General features: G+C 47.6%; 1 pseudogene; it reads right to left on the bottom strand.

The window, feature by feature from the left end:
• Window positions 1-460: 460 nt before the first annotated feature.
• Window positions 461-21,899, bottom strand: part of LOC120670427 — a 32,915-nt pseudogene continuing 11,476 nt past the window's right edge.

Here is a 21,899-nt window from a genome sequence, read left to right as displayed (position 1 = left end):
TTAAGTCCACTAAAAGAAGCCAGCCAGCTTACTCAAAGCTTGTGGTCGCCGCCGAGTGAGATCGATGCCGCGGCCCAAACTATTGGCGCCGATTTCGCTCCGCAACCGCGCGCTCTCCACCAAGCTCCAGTCTGTGGTTATCACTGCACAGCCGACTGGTGTCATCAGGTTCCTGCCATGGTTCTGGGCTTGAGGCCGGTCTTTTCTACTACGAAACCTTCGTCGATCGACTCTGTACAAGCCACGTGATCTACAGCAGAGTGGCGATACCAGAAAGAGACGAAGCCTTGTTCCGGTTAAGATCCAAATTACTTATTTTTTTATATCATATCAAGCAGAACAAAAATAACTCTTCAACTAATCCTCACGTAATTAGTGAACAAAATACAGAAACATCCCAACAAAGATACAGAGAAAGCAATTGAGCTACATGTTTTAGTTCTTTTACACCACTGATGAGTTAGAAATGTACAATATAATTCGTGACAACATGACGCCTAAAACTAGTACCAACACAGTCCACATGTGGAGTTTCGATGTCCACGGCCAGTATTCGCGCTGTCCAGTAACTGCTAGGTGGTAGTTCACAGATAGAAGAATCCGAGCCCACCTTCTCAGTTAGATGCGGAGTTTCTTCGTGCTTCAACAACAATACCTCTCTCCAGGTACTTCGTATAGCCTTCAGCTTGTCAGCCACTTGGGTCATGCAAGGCCTCTCGTCCCCTTTGAAGCTCAAGCATCGACTAGCCAGCTCAACAACCTCTTCGAACAATTCCTCCAATCCCACACCCATGATGCTAGAGTCCAACATACATCCAACTCTGTTACCTTTCATCGCTTCCAAGAAAGATGATGTTAGATTTTTTCCTTCACCAGGCCTCTCAAATTATATTGCTGTCTTCCTTGTGATCAGCTCTAGAAGCACGACCCCAAAGCTGTAAACCTCACTTTTCTCTGTCAACTTTCGCTCCTGCAAGTATTCAGGGTCTAGGTAACCTAGAGTTCCTTGGACCATTGTCATGAGCTGAACTTCATCCTTTGGAAGGATCCTTGATGCCCCAAAATCAGTCACTTTTGCCATGAACTTGTCATCTAGAAGAATGTTAAGAGATTTCACATCTCCATGAACAGTAGGATGGTTGATGGAAAGATGTAGATATTCCAATGCTTCAGCAGATTCTTGAGCGATCCTTAGACGGTCTTCTAATGAAACCGGTGGTCTACCGTGGTTATCATGGATAAATTGAAAGAGAGTTCCATTTGGGATGTACTCATATACTAGTATGGGCACTTCCACCTCCAAGCAGCAGCCCAGAAGTCTGACAACATTCCGGTGGTTAAGCTGCGACAATATAATGATCTCCTGCACAAATTCTTCAACTTGGACCACATTCATAATCTTGGACCGCTTCACAGCTACTACCTTGTCATCTAGAATGCCCTTGTAGACAGTGCCATGGGCCCATGGCCTCCTATGCCTAGTTCCCTGCTTCTATCATAATTATTGGTCGCCTTCTTCAAATCTTCTTTGGTGAATATTATCACTGTATCAATTTGTTTGGAGAGGATTTGTTGGTATAATATATTACCACCATTTTGTTTGAAGAACTTTTCCTTCTCTTTTTCCAACTTCTTTTTTTGATACTGGATCAGTAGAGCAGATATACACATGATGATGAGGACGAAGCCGATAGAAGTGCCTAAAAGTATATTGTTACCGACATCATCAGTTCAACACTATTCGTGGCAATTGGGCACATTTAACAGAAGAAAAGAAAAGAAAATACATAATAATTTATACTTTAGTTCTTTCAGGTTATTTATGGTGCGCGGCATCACTGTTCATTATTATTATTTTATTATACTACTATTTTCCCACAGTTTTGAGCCTAACCTTAATTATTGCACAGAAAAAAGATAAATTCATCAGAAGGAGAACAAATTGGTATTGTGTTACGTGTGGTGTTTATGGAAAATCAGAAACTACTCAATTAAATGCACTATCACAGCATGTTTCATGATGGATTTAATCTAACTAATTTGATGTTAGGTATTGGTGCATTTTTCTATAACTTTTGTCAATGAATGCAAAGTTATACTAGCTCTATTCATTCATTCATTCATTCGTTCATTCGTTCATTCCAGAATATACCTATAACCACCTTCACTTGAGGTTGCTTATTGTTCGGGACAGGAATTGGACTGCAGGGTATGTTTCTTGGATCATTGCTCTGAGTTCCGGCAGGGCAGGAACAGTTGTAGCTCCCAATGGTGTTGGTGCAGGTATTGTTAATGCAAGGACGATGCTGGGACGGGGAATCACACTCATTGATGTCTGCACGTGGAACAATAGTTTTGACGATGCTAATACTAGCTAGGTAAGTCGTTGGTGGCAAATTAAGCAATCCAAGATCTACAAAGCAAAATAGAAAGGGGATGATTATGCTGACCTGTGCAGCCTCCGTCCAGGTACGGGTTTCCCTCGTAACCTGGAGAGCAGTTGCAGCGATACCCTGGTGCACCGGGCACATCGATGCATATGCTGTTGCTGGCAGCACATGCATACGCTGATCCCACCTGCTTGGCGGTTTCACAGGATGAGTTCCCAACAACCCAATCGAGGACCAAGGGAGGCCTATCTCGACGATATACCCTTTCAAAACCGTGTGGTCTGACATAGGAAGGATGAAATGTAAACCAGTCTTTCTCAGCGATGAATGCGTAGCTGCACCGGCTGACATTCCAATCTCTGAAGGAGCCCTCATTTCTAAATACGGGGAGGAACGACCTCAGGTTTACTGGAAGTTCAGACTGACAACAACCTCTGCCAGAACAATCTATGCTATCATTATTCATATAGGTGCTATCGTCCAGGCATAGTAATCCACATTCACTGACAGAGTAGAATTCATATCCTCCATCCTCCTCAATGGGCGTCCCTATGTCCCCCGCGACGAGTGCATAGGTTTGGCACCCAATTGCTGTGACTATGTTCTTGGGTCTGGGAACCATGAAAGAACGGTGAACCGGAAAGATTGGGCCTAGAAAATCATGGCCAGACCCGGTCATGTTGCAGGCCCGTGCTATGTAATTCTGAACGCGAGCCTCGCCAAATGCCAGATTGATCTCTAATAGAGGTGCGCCGGAAGTGTTTAATATAGCGACGTTATCTGGATGGTAGTAGACTTGGAAGCCAGGCTCCAAGGAGCAGGCTTGCCCGATGCCGAACGGGTAGGGGATGCTGACGTTGCCGCATCTGTCTGGGCAGCCGGGCTTCGCCAGGCGGCTGTGGCTGTTCCCAACCCCATCATCAGGCGATGCAGTACTGTGATGCAACAGCATCTGTGTGGCTGCTGCTAGTACTAATAGCAGCCATAATCTCTTCTCACCTGTGATCAACACACATATATAATAATGACCAAAGCCTGTACCAGATTCACAGATGATACTATGGACCAGATCGATACTGTATCACTGTGTGTGTTCTCGATCATTGTGAACAAGCATGGTTCTGGGATTCAGACCAAGATGACAGAATTTCACCGAAATTCGTCCATTTCGGTGTCCAAAAATTTTTGATCAAAGTTGGATGTTTATGCCATGACTATGCCCCATACAAGTCTACTTACTCCTCTAGGTATTAAAATATGAATAAACTCTAATTATAGACCTCTTTTGTGCCTCTTTCACTTTTGGTAGTTATCAAATGCTGAAACAGAATGATTTCGCCGTCTTTCTCCTTAGTTTCTCACCATATCTTCCCAATTCTCCCCACCATCTACTACAGGAGTGATCAATGCCCAAAATTCCATCAAGTTCTATCTAAATTTCATTTAAAAATAAATTTGTTGATCGGTCAAACAACAGAATCCTAGTCCGAATTTTCTGAAATTCAGTAGCAACCAAATTTTTTGCAAGAGGTATGGCACGTTGCCGTCATTGCTTGTGGGTGATTACTAGGCATCAAACCACCAGGGACGCGGTATTAGACGATCTCCTAGGCGATTCCTCGCGCGTTGCTGCGGAATTTAAACCATAAAAGGAAGATTATTTTAGCTAAATAAAAGATTAACGACAAAATAGCACTCGTAAAGTACAAGACATTTTTTTCTTTTTTCTTTTTCTTTCTCATTTTATTTTTTCCTATTTATTTTTTTACCTTTTCCCTTTTCTCCTTTCTTTTCTTCTTCTTTTTCTTTTTCTCCCTTTAATCCTTATCCTCGAAATCTTATTATTATATTATTCTTTGTCCACCTCTTTTCCTCCCCATCAGAAAACCATAAAAAAAGAGATTGAAAACCAAACACCTAGAAGATGAGCGTAAACACCATCAAAGACCTTTCATCTCCTTTTTGCAGGATGCTACTCTGGATGGGGAGCGGACGGCGGGCATGGAGGTTGTAGCTCTGCAGCACGGCACCGGCGTTACCGAAAATGAAGTTAACGGTGCCCTTAGCTACATCCGTGTCGAGTAGGGCAGGGCATGCTGGAGGTGGAGTGTAGTTATTTAAACTCGATTGCAGGGACGATCTTTGGGTTTCTTCGTATTGCAGCAACGGCCTTTGGTTTTCTTCAGCTCCTTTCTGGTGTGTTTGTTGTGGTTGAATTATTTGCGCTAGAATTGATGTCTTACAATAGTGACTTGCGGTTGTGCACAGAAAATCGGTAGAAGGCATAAATAAAAGGTCCTAGTGGATGATGATGTGAATAGCTTGAATGTTGAGAGAAATAGAATTAATGACTCTTAGTGGGGACTAACTTTATATGTATTATATATTATAGATTAGTTGACCACGTTTGGACCAACATATCGCTACAACGAAAAAAACTTTATAAGGATGGGTAAAAACAATATTTTTAGACATGGTGTTTACTTCTCACAGTTAAAAATCGATTTGTAAGGGTGTGATTTTCAGAAAATAAAAAAAATTCAAAAACAACAAAATAAAAAAAATACCTCAACGAACCGGCCACCACAAGCCTTCTACTACCGAGGTATTATTGTTTTTTGAAGAAATATGCACATTTGCGTAATAAGGGTTCAAACCGCTTACCTCGAGCCTGCGAGTACACTACTCTCCACCACACTACTGTCACACCCGGTTTTCAGGACAAAACCGAATGCATAACTATAGGTATGACAGGATCAAGTTTCATACATATAGAGACATTATAAGTGAATAATTAGTAATAGTATCATAGAAAAGAGAATTAAAACGATTATAGACTATCAGAGTTATACAACTTATTCTGGAAACGAAGGCTTCAACTTCACAGGCAATCGACCGGGCGTTGTGTACGCCTAGAACTCAGCATGATCTTTGAAAGACTTCACAACAACTTTCTCTTCTGAGCAACAGTAAGCAAGGGTGAGTACACTTATGGTTGGTACTCAGCAAGGCCACAAGAAATAACCCGAATATGATTTAAATCCATCTTTAAGTTTATTAATCATGTGAGGGCCCAAACCGCTCATAACCGTGAGCACGGTTGATATATCAGTTTTTAGTGTACAGAGGTTGTACACTTTCACCACCATTTGCGTGAAAGTTCCGAAGAACTTTGAACCCAACCACGATGTGCTGCGCAGGCACAATACCACACTCCTGATGTGTGATTGCCTAGGGATGCTACAAGACCTTTACAAAAATTCCCTAACAAGTGATAATCCGCTAAGGTTTCAAGCCAAAGCAGAGCGTAAACCCCCCTAATGGTCAGCACCTTAGCCAATTGTAAGGATCGATGGACCAAGAGGGGGGGTGAATTGGGCCTTTTTCAATTTCTAAAACAAAGTAAAGCAACCTTAACCTATGCAATGCTAGTAGGGCACCAATTCACCAACCGGATAACTAAGCTACCTACACAAGCTAAGAGAGATAAAACAAAGTAAAGCCTAGCAAGATAGAGCTAAGTTATGATCTCTAAGTCAAGCTCATGAGTAAATTGCATGAAAGAAAATGCTTGAATAAAGAGAGTGGACAAGAGACGACCGGATTTTTTCCCGTGGTATCGATGTGTTGGCACACACCCCTAATCCACGTTGTGACACTCACAAAGAGTATTGTCACCTCCCAAGTCACCGAGACGAGGGCGCTCACTAAGAGTCTCCGTTCACCATCCCGGCGTGGTGGAGATCAAGCCACGTACAATCTTCTTCTCCGGGCTCCCACAATCCTTGGCAAGCTCCGCGAGAAACACCTCGATCACCAAGATCGCCTAGGTGATGCCAATCACCAAGAGTAACAAGCTAAGGCCTTCACTTGAGCAAGAACCAATCACCAAGAACGGATGCACACTAGCTTCTCTCTACTCAAGTCCTTAATCTTGCTTCTTGATTGATTGAATGCACAAGTATGTGAATGATGAAGCTCAAGGTGGCTCTTGACTATAGTATGAGTGTATAGATGTTGCCTGGTGTCAAGATTGGGCGAAATGACCCATTGGAGGGGTATATATAGGCAGCTCACACAAATAGAGCCGTTGGAGAAAAGCTGCCAGAAAACTGCGTAGCGCCGGTTAATCCGACGTCCCTCCAATAGTCATCGTCGGTTTAACCGGTGAATGTAAACTGCCTCTTCTGAAAACTAGCCGTTACAACTTGGGTAGATTAACCGACGTATCATCGGTTTAACCGGTGAGTGTAGTTGTCCACTGATCCACTGAAAAACCAAGTCTCTGGACAACTGCACCGACGTTAACTCAAACCTATCGTCGGTTTAACCGGTGAGAACAACTTTTGAATTCCTCTGAAAAACCATCTCACTGGTCAATTGCACCGACGTCTTGATTCAAACAGCGTCGGTTAATCCGGTGAATAGAACTTGAGTTGCACTGGAAAAACCAACTCTGGACTAATGCACCGACGTTAAATTCAAACACGTCGGTTTAACTGGTGTATTGAATTTGTCCAGACTCTGCTAACTTCGTTTAACTGACGTATAGAAAATTGAGAGCGTCGGTTAAACCGGTGTATAGACTTTTTCTGATTTTGTCTATTCTGATTTGAGTCTTGAATGAAATCCAAATATTCTTGAGATATAGTTTGAGAACCACTTATTTGAACTTCTAGAAACCTGAGTGACCATAGTGTGCATCCATTTTCAAATGACCATGTCCATGCTCAAGTTACTTAGCCTTAACCCCTCTTAATAGTGCGATCACTACAAAACTATAAAACCTATACTAACCTAAGTGTCCTTCTCAACCTTGTGACACTTAGGACTAGAAAGATCCTTAGCCTTGACATATATAAGTTGAATACCGAGATCGCCTTTTTGAAATAACTGAAATTGAGGGGCCTCTTTTGATATATGACCAAATGAGCGATAATGATCTATTAAGCTGCACAAACTCATTAGTCACAATAATGGTTGTCATTAATCACCGAAACATACCTTGAGGGCCTAGATGCTTACAATCTCCCCCTTTTTGGTGATTGATGACAACACAAACATAAATAACGAGAGAGCGAGAAAGATAAAACAGGATAAACACGAGCAAACTCGAAAGCAGGACCAAAGAGCTCAACGGCTCAAACGAAATCCATAGATATGTCTCAAAGAACGGCATACTCAAGCGACAAATGTACATATCCATGAACTAACACCAAATGTGATACAAAGAATCAAAGTCCTGATAACTACGAGCTCTCTCTAGCTCTACCCTCCCCCTAACTCTGAGGCCTCGCCCTAACACCTCTCCCCCTTTGGCATCAAAGCACCAAAAGGCGAGCTACGGGTCGTGCTGTCGTGGTACGGCAAGGAAGCGGTCCGGGTCGTCGTCGTCGGACGGAGAACTCTCACCCTCAGTGACAGACGGAAGCTGCTGGTCTGGGTCTGAGCTCACTGGGGGAGTGACTGTCGTGGAGGCTCTTGTGCTGGCACTGCCTGGTAGAGGATCCGTAGAAGTCGTAACCGGGTCAGCAGAGGAAGTATCAATATCTGAAGAAGTGACCGCTGAGGCTGCCGGCTGCATCGACTGTGGAAGCAGGGACTCCTCTACTCCCCCCTGAAGGTGCTGCCTGAAGTGAGGAAGGGAGGGCGACCGACTGAACCGCTGACGGTGAGTCCTGAAAGAGTGTGGTCGCTGGCAGTGGTGAAAAGAGCGGACGACCGGCAGACCCAAAGAGTGCGGACATCGTGAACGTGGTCTCTGGTGTCGCTGTGGTAGCTGGAGCTGCAGTGGGGGCTGGAGGAGGAGGAGCTGGTGTGACTGCAAGCTGAGGTGCTCCTACACCCTGAAGTCCGGGCTGCTGCTGCTGTGGGGCGAGTCCAGTGTGAGAGTAAAGCTGGGAGATCATCCCGAACATCGCCATCATGCCCTGCTGCATCTGTTGGAACTGAGCGTCTGTCCTCTGTGAAACTCTGTCAATGAGGCCCACAAAACGCTCCTCTGTCGCTGCACGCTCTCGGGCTGCCTCTCTCTGAATAGCTGCAATCTGGGCCTCATGGGCTCTCTTGGCCTCCTCCTGAGCAAGTCTGCCCTCCCTCTGCTGAGTCACGAGCTGCTGTAGTAGTGCAGTGAGCTCGGACGGCTGAGTCACCTGGGACTCAGAGACTGTAGCAGCTGCTGAAGTCGGAGGAGCTGGCTCTCCGGAACCTCCTGCCTCGTGGTCGTGACTGGCTGGGGCAGCTGAAGGAAAGTACTCTACGTCGTCGGAGGAGTCTGACTCAAGCTCAGACCAGTGAATCTCATCATCTCCCCCGGGAACCTGTGCCTCTGCTGCCAGGAGTGCCTCATCCTCCTCTGCCACTCGTGCCTGAACCTCCGGTGACAGTCGTGCCATCGCAGCTCTATCTGCGTGTCTGCCCCTCCTCCTGTCCTGTGGAGCTGTGGGTCGGTAGACAGGGAACCTAGGAGCCTCGTCGTGACGGTAAGGGGCGCTGATGGGTGACTCTGCTGGCACTATCATAGAGCATATGTAACTGATCCAGTGAGCATAAGGAAACTGTCGCACCACACCCATCCCATCAGTGATCACATCCTCGATCTCAGCCAGAATAAAGTCAACTATATCAAATGGCTCGTGAGTGAGGATGTGTAGGAGCAAGAGCTGCTGCAAACCTGTGAACCCCTCTGGGTAGCCACTCCTCGGTAACAGAGTCCTCCGGAGTTCCATGTGAACAGCATAAGCTTCTGGAGTCAGCAAGCTCGGCACTCTGGCGTAAGAGGCTGGGAACGGCTGGCGGAAGCACTGAGTGATCGCCTCGTGGGAAGGAGCAATCCCGCCAACCATCGCCCTGCGGGGTGGATCTGAGTCCCCGTAAACCCTCTCGTGCAGCGAGACGTCGACCAAGTCAACTCCAAGTATACCAGCAATGGTTGCCCTCGACAAACCAAAGTCCTGCCCTCCAAACATGAAGTGCATGGCTCTGCGCTCGGGAGCTATCCAAGCTGTGGCGTAGAACACTCTGACCCAGTCCTCGATATAACGGTTCTGCTCCATCTCTAGCAGCCTGGGCAGTCCTCTGAAGTGAGCGAAGTGTGCTCTCACGTCTGCTCCCCCTGCGGCTGTTCTCAGTGAGACCCAGTCAAGAACCCTGTGCTGGAAGATCCGGTGGCCCCTCCGCTGGAAAGTCTTGTAGAAGCTGGCCTGTAGTAGAGTCCAGAACCTCCTGTCGACTCTGCTGTCTCGGGTCACTGGGAACCAGACCTCCTCCTCAACACTCTACCTGAGCCTCTTGACCTTGGCCGCATTGGCTCGGGTCAAGTTCTGGAGCATCACACCTGGCTCCAGACGCACAACAGTGTCCATACGGAACATTGCGCGCTCGGCCTCTAGGGCCTCGGCTCTGCGAGCTGCTGCTGCTGCTGCTGACCTGCGGGGCTCCTGTGGCTGGTGTCCTCCCCGAGTCCTCGGTCCAGTGCGACGCTCTGTCGCTGCCGGGGAACCTTCCTCAGACGACTGCTGTGGAGAACTCTGCCCCTCTGACTGTGCTGCCTCTGAGTCAGAACCATCTGAATCTGTCGCTGCTGCTGCTGCTGTCGCGGCTCTGGTGGCCCTGGCACCTCTCACTCTGCCCATACCCCTGCCTCTGCCTCTGCCTCTGGGGTCCTCCCTGATCTGGAACGGACGAGCACGGCCTGATGCCTGCTCTTCGGCGGCCTTGGCCACCATCTCGGCCCTCTCGGCCTCCTTCTCTACACGAGTCCGCTTGTGAGCGGGCTTCTCAACAACTACTTCTTTCCCCTTCCTCTTCTCGCGACCCATCTCTATCAGTCAAAAACTCAAACACCTGGTCAGCGCTGATTGGGTGCTGTTGCGGCGTGAGAAAGCGAAGGCGGCGCGGCTGCGTGGGCTGCTCGATGTGTGGAAGCTGCGGCTCTGAGCACGTGGATGGCGTGGAGTACGGCGGCGCTTGGCGATGGAGACACGTGCGGGCGGCGCAGGGGCGAAGTGCAAGCGGCGGCGGCGGCTACGCGTGCAGGCGGCGCAAGCGGTTGCGCGGGCGGCGCGGTGAGCATGCGAGACCGGCGCACGGTGGTGGCAGCGCGGGCGCACGGCGGCGGTGTGGAGGTACGGCGGCGGCGTGAAGGCAAGCGGCGGCGCGAGATCGAGGGCAAGCGGCGGCGGCTGGAGTCGGGCGAATCAGAGAGGAAGAAAGCCAGGCGTCCGCGGGAAGACTCATATATGACAGGTGGGCCCGCGATTTTCTTTAACACCGGTTGATCCGACGCGTAGGGTTTGAACGCCGGTTGATTGCGTCGGTGTAGTTCACCCAAGACTTCTGCAGATCTGTTTTTGAACGCCGGTTGAACCGATGATGCCAAAAGTGAACTCGTCGGTTGATTGATCAAAACGCCGGTTGATTGCTAGGTCTGATCTGTATTTATGATCACCGGTTGATCCGATGCTCTGACTTTTGAATACGTCGGTTGAACGCCTGAAACCTGACTGAGCTGAGCCACAACTTAGTAACGCCGGTTAAACCGATGGGTATAGATCCTTTGAACGTCGGTTTAACCGGTGAAGCTAAAAACCCCACACTAAGCTCACTCTACTATGCTAAGTCCAATAAACTTATAAAACTCAAATAAACTCAAGCTAGTGGACTTGCATAGGTGACTTTACCCCTCAAAATAAATAGGATAGCACACTTGCTTAAATAATTTTCTTTTCAAACACGAGGAAAAGCCGCAAGAGAGACAAAGCGCCAAAGAAAATGTATGAGCCTTGTCATAGGAATATTGAAGATAGAGAGCTTCAAATTCATTATGACATGACTCACTAGGCAATAACATACCTAACACTTTGCTCTTTTCACTTTTCATGAATTAAGATCTTGTATATGAAACAAGTCTCATTTTCATCAAGTGACCTCCTTTGTGACCCTTACGCATGCAATGATAATGCAAGCTACAACCATATGCGAAAGTAAAGTAAACATGAAGTGCACATTTATATGACAAGAAATGCATAACAAGAAATTAAGATCTACTTGTCAAGTTTGAACCCACGGAAAGCTTCTTCATGATGAGCCTTTCTACAAGCCTAGAGGAAAACAAGTGGACCACCACCTCTAGCTAAACCCTTGCTCATCACTATCTTACCATGGTTAGACAAGTGTCCTATATGTATGCATTTTTCTATATGACATGGCAACTTACATGACGTTTGCCGCATCTAACACATTAAGCTCATTCCTTAGCCTAACAAAGGTACTCTCGTCTAATGGTTTTGTGAAGATATCCGCCAATTGCTCCTCGGATCTCACACCTTGAAGAGATATGTCTCCTTTGGCTTCGTGATCACGCAAGAAGTGATGGCGAATATCAATGTGCTTTGTGCGAGAGTGTTGAACCGGATTCTTGGCAATTTTTAAGGCACTTTCATTGTCACAAAGGAGTGTGATCCTATCTAGTTTCACACCAAAGTCCAAAAGGGTTTGCTTCATATATAGGATTTGGGCACAACATGCACCGGCCGCTATATATTCCGCTTCCGCGGTGGACAAAGCCACGGAATTTTGCTTCTTACTTGACCAAGAAACTAGAGAAGGCCCAAGCAAGTGGCAACCCCCGGAGGTACTCTTGCGATCCACACGGCTTCCGACAAAATCCGAATCCGAGTATCCCAAGAGATCTAAACTAGCGCCTTTGGGGTACCACAAGCCTATGCTAGGGGTGTGCTTGAGATACCGAAGGATCCTGTTCACAGCCGAAAGGTGTGACTCCTTTGGGTTAGCTTGAAAGCGGGCACACAAGCACACACTAAACATTATATCAGGCCTAGATGCGGTAAGGTAAAGCAAAGACCCTATCATAGAACGATAGAGGGATTGATTAACCGGTTTACCGTCCACATCCAAGTCGAGATGCCCATTGGTTGCCATGGGTGTCTTGATTGGCTTGCACTCATCCATCTTGAACTTCTTCAAGATATCTTTAGTATACTTTTCTTGATGGATGAATGTCCCTTCCTTCATTTGTTTGACTTGAAAACCAAGGAAGAAGGTCAATTCGCCAATCATGGACATCTCGAATTCTCTAGACATCATGGTAGCAAACTCATGGCTTAGTAAATCATTTGTTGAGCCAAAGATAATATCGTCAACATAAATTTGACAAATGAAAAGATCCCCGTTGACGTCTTTTGTGAACAAAGTGGTGTCCACCCTCCCGATCTTGAAGCCTTGCATGATTAGGAAGTCACGAAGCCTCTCATACCAAGCCCTTGGAGCTTGTTTGAGCCCATAGAGTGCCTTGTGCAACCTATAAACATGGTTAGGTTTCCTCGGATCTTCAAACCCGGGAGGTTGCTCAACATAAACAAGTTCGTTAATAACACCATTTAAGAATGCACTTTTCACATCCATTTGATACAACTTAATGTTATGATGTGAAGAGTAAGCAATAAGGATACGGATAGCTTCAAGTCTTGCGACCGGAGCAAAAGTTTCATCAAAATCCAAACCTTCGACTTGAGAGAACCCTTTTGCCACAAGTCTTACTTTGTTACGTATCACCACCCCATGTTCATCTTGCTTGTTTCGAAAGACCCACTTGGCGCCGATGATGTTCTTGTCTTTTGGAGGAGCTTCGAGGACCCAAACTTCATTGCGGGTGAAGTTGTTCAATTCTTCTTGCATGGCCATCACCCAATCCGAGTCCTCAAGCGCTTCCTCTATGCTAGTGGGTTCAATACAAGAAACAAACGAGTGATGTTCACAAAATGAAGCATGCTTGGAGCGAGTTCTTACTCCCTTTGAAGGACTACCAATGATTTGACCAATTGGATGATCCTTGGAGATACGACCATGCTTCACTAGTGGTACTTGCGTGGATGCTTGTTGGGGTGGATCAAGGGTGACTTGTGCTTGTGATGGAACACTTTGCTCTTCTTGTTCTTGGACTTGGGGTGTTGGTGTTGGCACATCTTTTTGAGGTAGTGGATCATCTTTTTCTTGATCTTCATCCACTTGGGGCGCCGTGGAGGTGCTTGGTGTAGATGAGGAAGGTCCTCCCCCTTGATCATTGCCTTCATGCACCTCTTCCGGCTTGATATCCCCAATGGACATATTTTTCAAAGCTTCATCAATCTCCTCATCACCTACATTTTCATAGCCAACAACCTCCTCTTGGGAGCCATTAGATTCATCAAACTCCACATCACATGTTTCTTCAACTAACCCGGAGGTTTGATTGAATACTCTATATGCCTTGGAGTTTGATGCATAACCAAGAAAGAAACCTTCATCACATCTACTTTCAAACTTACCGAGCCTTTTCTTCTTGTAGATGAAGCATTTGCAACCAAAGACTCAAAAGTATGATATATTTGGTTTCTTCCCGGTGATGAGCTCATATGGAGTTTTCTTGAGGAGTCGGTGAGGATATACTCGGTTGGATGCATGACACGCCGTGTTGATTGCTTCCGCCCAAAACTTCTCGGACGTGCCATAATCATCCAACATTGCTCTAGCTAGGGTGATGAGTGTCTTGTTCTTTCTTTCCACCACTCCGTTTTGTTGAGGTGTGTAGGTGGCGGAAAACTCATGCTTGATGCCCTCTTCATCGCACCATTCTTCAATCTTCATATTTTTGAACTCGGTGCCGTTGTCACTCCGGATCTTCACAATTGGGGAGTTGTACTCCCTTTGAGCTTTTCTTGCAAAAGTCTTGAAGATCTCCGGAGTTTCACCCTTATCGCCTAGAAACATGACCCAAGTGTAACGTGAAAAATCATCAACAATTACTAGGCAATAGAGGTTACCACCAATGCTCTTGTATGTAGTTGGACCAAAGAGATCCATGTGGAGTAGCTCGAGCGGCTTGGAGGTAGACAACATCGTCTTGATGGGATGATGTGTTGCAACTTGCTTCCCGGCTTGACATGCTTTACATAGCTTGTTCTTGTCAAACGTGACATCCTTCAAGCCGGTGATCATCCCTCTCTTGTGGGCTTTCTTGAGGTTGCTCATGCCAATATGAGCAATTCTTCTATGCCAAAGCCACCCAAGAGAAGACTTGGTGAAGAGACATGTCATGGTGCTTGTTTGCTTTGAAGAGAAGTCCACTAAATAGATGTTGCCATGCCTAAACCCCGTGAATACCATTGACTTGTCTTCTTCAAGAGTTACTATAACACCATTCTTGTCAAAAGTACACGTTAGTCCAAGATCACACAATTGAGCAATAGAAATGAGATTGAAACTAAGTGCTTCTACAAACAAAACATTTGAAATGGATAAATCTTTAGAGATAGCTATTCTACCCAAACCTAAAACTTTTCCCCTTGAGTTATCACCATAGGTGACATGTTCATGATCGCCGGGGTCTTCAAGGGAGGTGAACATGCTATCATTGCCGGTCATATGTTGAGAGCAACCGCTATCAAGTACCCAATGTTTTCCACCGGCTTTGTAGTTCACCTACACACATGTGTGACAAGAGCTTTTGGGACCCAAAGTTGCTTGGGGAGCTTCTTCTTTGACTCCTTAGTGAGTTTGCCAATGAATTTGGCATTCACCTTGCCCTTCACTTTACTCAAGAGAAAATGGTTATTTTGAAACATTGAAGAGTAATTCTTGGGTAATTTAGGAAGAGGATGTGATGGTAAGGTGCACTCCCTAGTGTGGTGCCCGGTGACTTGGCAATGTTTGCAATATGATCCAACTTCCTTGATGAAGCTAATCTTGATCTCCGGAGAAGGAGTAGTAGCTATGTTTGGATCCGGAAATGAACCAAGACCTCTCTTGCCATAGTCACGGGCATTGTTGAAGAGAATCTCTTTGTGGATGTATTCTCCTCTTGAGAGCTTCTCCACACTACTCTTGAGGCTTGCAACTTGATTCATCAATTCCTTTTCCCTAGAAGGTGCAAGCTCGGGCAAAGCATTAGTAGCATTTGCATTAATGAGTAGGTCATCACATGAAGTAGAAGCATTGACCTTCTCAATAGTTTCATGAGCAAAGTTCTCAAGACTTGGGTCAATTGCTTCATAGGCAAATTCAAGTTCTTGATACTTGTGAGCCAACTCCCTATGCTCTTGTTTAAGCTTTTTGTGGCTCTCTTCAACTTGCTTAGCAAGTACAAGTGACTCATTATGCTTTTTGAGCAAGTCATTGTACTTGCCAAGCAAATCGGAGTGGGCAAGCTCTAACTTGGCACGAGTGCTCTCAAGAACCTTGACTTTGCCCTTTTCCCTCTTGATAATGGATGTATACTCATTAATGAGGTTAGCAAACTCATTAGGGTCAAGCTCATCATCACTATCATCTTCACTCTCACATACCTTAGAGTTACCTTTGACCATGAGGCACATTGGAGGTGGAGGTAGTGATGGTTCTTCATTTGTGAGGGCGATGGTGACTATGTCTTCTTCATCACTTGACTCTTCGCTTGATGAGATATCGGTCACCCACTCTTGTTTTTCCACCAAGAAGCTTCTCTTGGTGTGCCCTTTCTTCTTTGGGAAGAGCTTGGTCTTCTTGTCATGGCTCTTTTTCTTCCCAAGTCTCTTGTTTTTGTTTTTCCTTTCTTCTTCTTCATCATCGCTTGAATCATGGCGATGCTTGCTCTTGTTGTCCTTGTTTCTTTTGTCCGGCTTGGGGCAATTTGGACGGATGTGACCTTTTTCTCCACAATTGTAGCAAATTTTGTTCTTGACATCCATTGGCCGGAACATTCCCCTTTTTGAGTCAAAGTTGAAGCCCTTCTTGTTGATCTTGTCATTCAAGCGGGTGAACTTTCTCATCATGAGAGCAAGCTCTCCATCATCTTCAACATCGGATGAGCTTTCATGATGATCATCTTCTTCATTGCTTGAGCTTGAATCTTGCTTGATCATCTTGAGCTTGCGGGCTTTGTTTGCCTTGGTCTTTAGAGCAATTGATTTGCTTGAAGTTGTCTCTTCGGACATACCAAGGATACTCATCTCATGAGCGCGAATTTCGCCCACAAGTTCTCCTACTTCCATTGTGTCAAGATTCTCCTTTTGAAGCATAGCATTGATGATGTTATACTTGGGCTTCGGGAGGAGCATGAGAATCTTGCGATTGATGGAGGCACTGTCAATTTTGGATATTTCAAGTGTATTAATGTCCTTGACAATGATATTCAAGCGAGAGTACATATCATTGCAATTTTCATGAGCTAGCATTTTAAAAGAATCATACTTAGCTCTAAACAAGTGATATTTTTGCTCACGAACTTTAGTGGAGCCTTCATGAATTTCAATGAGCTCCTTCCAAATATCACTTGCTAAGTCCATGCCATTAACTCTAGCAAAGACTTCCTCACTAATGGCTTCGAAAATTGCATTTCTAGCCTTGGCATTCCATTTTAATTGTTCGGTGGTGGGAGTTCCGGTGAACCCGGTCTTAGTGGCCAACCACACTTCGGGGGCAATCGCATCAAGATATGCGGCCATGCTAACTTTCCAATAAGCAAAGTTCTTGCCCTCGAAGTGAGGCGGCGAACCACCCATCTTGGCCATAGCTATAGGCGGTGAAGTCTAATGATCCAAATGAGCAACGAGGCTCTGATACCAATTGTAAGGATCGATGGACCAAGAGGGGGGGTGAATTGGGTTTTTTTCAATTTCTAAAACAAAGTAAAGCAACCTTAACCTATGCAATGCTAGTAGGGCACCAATTCACCAACCGGATAACTAAGCTACCTACACAAGCTAAGAGAGATAAAACAAAGTAAAGCCTAGCAAGATAGAGCTAAGTTATGATCTCTAAGTCAAGCTCATGAATAAATTGCATGAAAGAAAATGCTTGAATAAAGAGAGTGGACAAGAGACGACCGGATTTTTTCCCGTGGTATCGATGTGTTGGCACACACCCCTAATCCACGTTGTGACACTCACAAAGAGTATTGTCACCTCCCAAGTCACCGAGACGAGGGCGCTCACTAAGAGTCTCCGTTCACCATCCCGGCGTGGTGGAGATCAAGCCACGTACAATCTTCTTCTCCGGGCTCCCACAATCCTTGGCAAGCTCCGCGAGAAACACCTCGATCACCAAGATCGCCTAGGTGATGCCAATCACCAAGAGTAACAAGCTAAGGCCTTCACTTGAGCAAGAACCGATCACCAAGAACGGATGCACACTAGCTTCTCTCTACTCAAGTCCTGAATCTTGCTTCTTGATTGATTGAATGCACAAGTATGTGAATGATGAAGCTCAAGGTGGCTCTTGACTATAGTATGAGTGTATGGATGTTGCCTGGTGTCAAGAGTGGGCGAAATGACCCATTGGAGGGGTATATATAGGCAGCTCACACAAATAGAGCCGTTGGAGAAAAGCTGCCAGAAAACTGCGTAGCGCCGGTTAATCCGACGTCCCTCCAATAGTCATCGTCGGTTTAACCGGTGAATGTAAACTGCCTCTTCTGAAAACTAGCCGTTACAACTTGGGCAGATTAACCGACGTATCATCGGTTTAACCGGTGAGTGTAGTTGTCCACTGATCCACTGAAAAACCAAGTCTCTGGACAACTGCACCGACGTTAACTCAAACCTATCGTCGGTTTAACCGGTGAGTACAACTTTTGAATTCCTCTGAAAAACCATCTCACTGGTCAATTGCACCGACGTCTTGATTCAAACAGCGTCGGTTAATCCGGTGAATAGAACTTGAGTTGCACTGGAAAAACCAACTCTGGACTAATGCACCGACGTTAAATTCAAACACGTCGGTTTAACCGGTGTATTGAATTTGTCCAGACTCTGCTAACTTCGTTTAACCGACGTATAGAAAATTGAGAGCATCGGTTAAACCGGTGTATAGACTTTTTCTGATTTTGTCTATTCTGATTTGAGTCTTGAATAAAATCCAAATATTCTTGAGATATAGTTTGAGAACCACTTATTTGAACTTCTAAAAACCTGAGTGACCATAGTGTGCATCCATTTTCAAATGACCATGTCCATGCTCAAGTTACTTAGCCTTAACCCCTCTTAATAGTGCGATCACTACAAAACTATAAAACCTATACTAACCTAAGTGTCCTTCTCAACCTTGTGACACTTAGGACTAGAAAGATCCTTAGCCTTGACATATATAAGTTGAATACCGAGATCGCCTTTTTGAAATAACCGAAATTGAGGGGCCTCTTTTGATATATGACCAAATGAGCGATAATGATCTATTAAGCTGCACAAACTCATTAGTCACAATAATGGTTGTCATTAATCACCGAAACATACCTTGAGGACCTAGATGCTTACAATCTCCCCCTTTTTGGTGATTGATGACAACACAAACATAAATAACGAGAGAGCGAGAAAGATAAAACAGGATAAACACGAGCAAACTCGAAAGCAGGACCAAAGAGCTCAACGGCTCAAACGAAATCCATAGATATGTCTCAAAGAACGGCATACTCAAGAGACAAATGTACATATCCATGAACTAACACCAAATGTGATACAAAGAATCAAAGTCCTGATAACTACGAGCTCTCTCTAGCTCTACCCTCCCCCTAACTCTGAGGCCTCCCCTTAACACCTCTCCCCCTTTGGCATCAAAGCACCAAAAGGCGAGCTACGGGTCGTGCTGTCGTGGTACGGCGAGGAAGCGGTCCGGGTCGTCGTCGTCGTACGGAGAACTCTCACCCTCGGTGACAGACGGAAGCTGCTGGTCTGGGTCTGAGCTCACTGGGGGAGTGACTGTCGTGGAGGCTCTTGTGCTGGCACTGCCTGGTAGAGGATCCGTAGAAGTCGTAACCGGGTCAGCAGAGGAAGTATCAATATCTGAAGAAGTGACCGCTGAGGCTGCCGGCTGCGCCGACTGTGGAAGCAGGGACTCCTCTACTCCCCCTGAAGGTGCTGCCTGAAGTGAGGAAGGGAGGGCGACCGACTGAACCGCTGACAGTGAGTCCTGAAAGAGTGTGGTCGCTGGCAGTGGTGAAAAGAGCGGACGACCGGCAGACCCAAAGAGTGCGGACATCGTGAACGTGGTCTCCGGTGTCGCTGTGGTAGCTGGAGCTGCAGTGGGGGCTGGAGGAGGAGGAGCTGGTGTGACTGCAAGCTGAGGTGCTCCTACACCCTGAAGTCCGGGCTGCTGCTGCTGTGGGGCGAGTCCGGTGTGAGAGTAAAGCTGGGAGATCATCCCGAACATCGCCATCATGCCCTGCTGCATCTGCTGGAACTGAGCGTCTGTCCTCTGTGAAACTCTGTCAATGAGGCCCACAAAACGCTCCTCTGTCGCTGCACGCTCTCGGGCTGCCTCTCTCTGAATAGCTGCAATCTGGGCCTCATGGGCTCTCCTGGCCTCCTCCTGAGCAAGTCTGTCCTCCCTCTGCTGAGTCACGAGCTGCTGTAGTAGTGCAGTGAGCTCGGACGGCTGAGTCACCTGGGACTCAGAGACTGTAGCAGCTGCTGAAGTCGGAGGAGCTGGCTCTCCGGAACCTCCTGCCTCGTGGTCGTGACTGGCTGGGGCAGCTGAAGGAAAGTACTCTACGTCGTCGGAGGAGTCTGACTCAAGCTCAGACCAGTGAATCTCATCATCTCCCCTGGGAAGCTATGCCTCCGCTGCCAGGAGTGCCTCATCCTCCTCTGCCACTCGTGCCTGAACCTCCGGTGACAGTCGTGCCATCGCAGCTCTATCTGCGTGTCTGCCCCTCCTCCTGTCCTGTGGAGCTGTGGGTCGGTACACAGGGAACCTAGGAGCCTCATCGTGACGGTAAGGGGCGCTGATGGGTGACTCTGCTGGCACTATCATAGAGCATATGTAACTGATCCAGTGCGCATAAGGAAACTGTCGCACCACACCCATCCCATCAGTGATCACATCCTCGATCTCAGCCAGAATAAAGTCAACTATATCAAATGGCTCGTGAGTGAGGATGTGTAGGAGCAAGAGCTGCTGCAAACCTGTGAACCCCTCTGGGTAGCCACTCCTCGGTAACAGAGTCCTCCGGAGTGCCATGTGAACAGCGTAAGCTTCTGGAGTCAGCAAGCTCGGCACTCTGGCGTAAGAGGCTGGGAACGGCTGGCGGAAGCACTGAGTGATCGCCTCGTGGGAAGGAGCAATCCCGCCAACCATCGCCCTGCGGGGTGGATCTGAGTCCCCGTAAACCCTCTCGTGCAGCGAGACGTCGACCAGGTCAACTCCAAGTACACCAGCAATGGTTGCCCTCGACAAACCAAAGTCCTGCCCTCCAAACATGAAGTGCACGGCTCTGCGCTCGGGAGCTATCCAAGCTGTGGCGTAGAACACTCTGACCCAGTCCTCGATATAACGATTCTGCTCCATCTCTAGCAGCCTGGGCAGTCCTCTGAAGTGAGCGAAGTGTGCTCTCACGTCTGCTCCCCCTGCGGCTGTCCTCAGTGAGACCCAGTCAAGAACCCTGTGCTGGAAGATCCGGTGGCCCCTCCGCTGGAAAGTCTCGTAGAAGCTGGCCTGTAGTAGAGTCCAGAACCTCCTGTCGACTCTGCTGTCTCGGGTCACTGGGAACCAGACCTCCTCCTCAACACTCCACCTGAGCCTCTTGACCTTGGCCGCATTGGCTCGGGTCAAGTTCTGGAGCATCACACCTGGCTCCAGACGCACAACAGTGTCCATACGGAACACTGCGCGCTCGGCCTCTAGGGCCTCGGCTCTGCGAGCTGCTGCTGCTCCTGACCTACGGGGCTCCTGTGGCTGGTGTCCTCCCCGAGTCCTCGGTCCAGTGCGACGCTCTGTCGCTGCCGGGGAACCTTCCTCAGACGACTGCTGTGGAGAACTCTGCCCCTCTGACTGTGCTGCCTCTGAGTCAGAACCATCTGAATCTATCGCTGCTGCTGCTGTCGCGGCTCTGGTGGCCCTGGCACCTCTCACTCTGCCCATACCCCTGCCTCTGCCTCTGCCTCTGGGGTCCTCCCTGATCTGGAACGGACGAGCACGGCCTGATGCCTGCTCTTCGGCGGCCTTGGCCACCATCTCGGCCCTCTCGGCCTCCTTCTCTGCACGAGTCCGCTTGCGAGCGGGCTTCTCGACAACTACTTCTTTCCCCTTCCTCTTCTCGCGACCCATCTCTATCAGTCAAAAACTCGAACACCTGGTGAGCGCTGATTGGGTGCTGTTGCAGCGTGAGAAAGCGAAGGCGGCGCGGCTGCGTGGGCTGCTCGATGTGTGGAAGCTGCGGCTCTGAGCGCGTGGATGGCGTGGAGTACGGCGGCGCTTGGCGATGGAGACACGTGCGGGCGGCGCAGGGGCGAAGTGCAAGCGGCGGCGGCGGCTACGCGCGCAGGCGGCGCAAGCGGTTGCGCGGGCGGTGCGGTGAGCGTGCGAGACCGGCGCACGGTGGTGGCAGCGCGGGCGCACGGCGGCGGTGTGGAGGTACGGCGGCGGCGTGAAGGCAAGCGGCGGTGCGAGATCGAGGGCAAGCGGCGGCGGCTGGAGTCGGGCGAAACAGAGAGGAAGAAAGCCAGGCGTCCGCGGGAAGACTCATATATGACAGGTGGGCCC

This window comes from Panicum virgatum, chromosome 4N, assembly GCF_016808335.1.
Source record: "Panicum virgatum strain AP13 chromosome 4N, P.virgatum_v5, whole genome shotgun sequence".
Lineage (NCBI taxonomy): Eukaryota > Viridiplantae > Streptophyta > Magnoliopsida > Poales > Poaceae > Panicum > Panicum virgatum.
The sequence above is the reverse complement of the archived record's forward strand: the minus strand, read 5'-3'. Positions and strand labels throughout refer to the sequence as shown.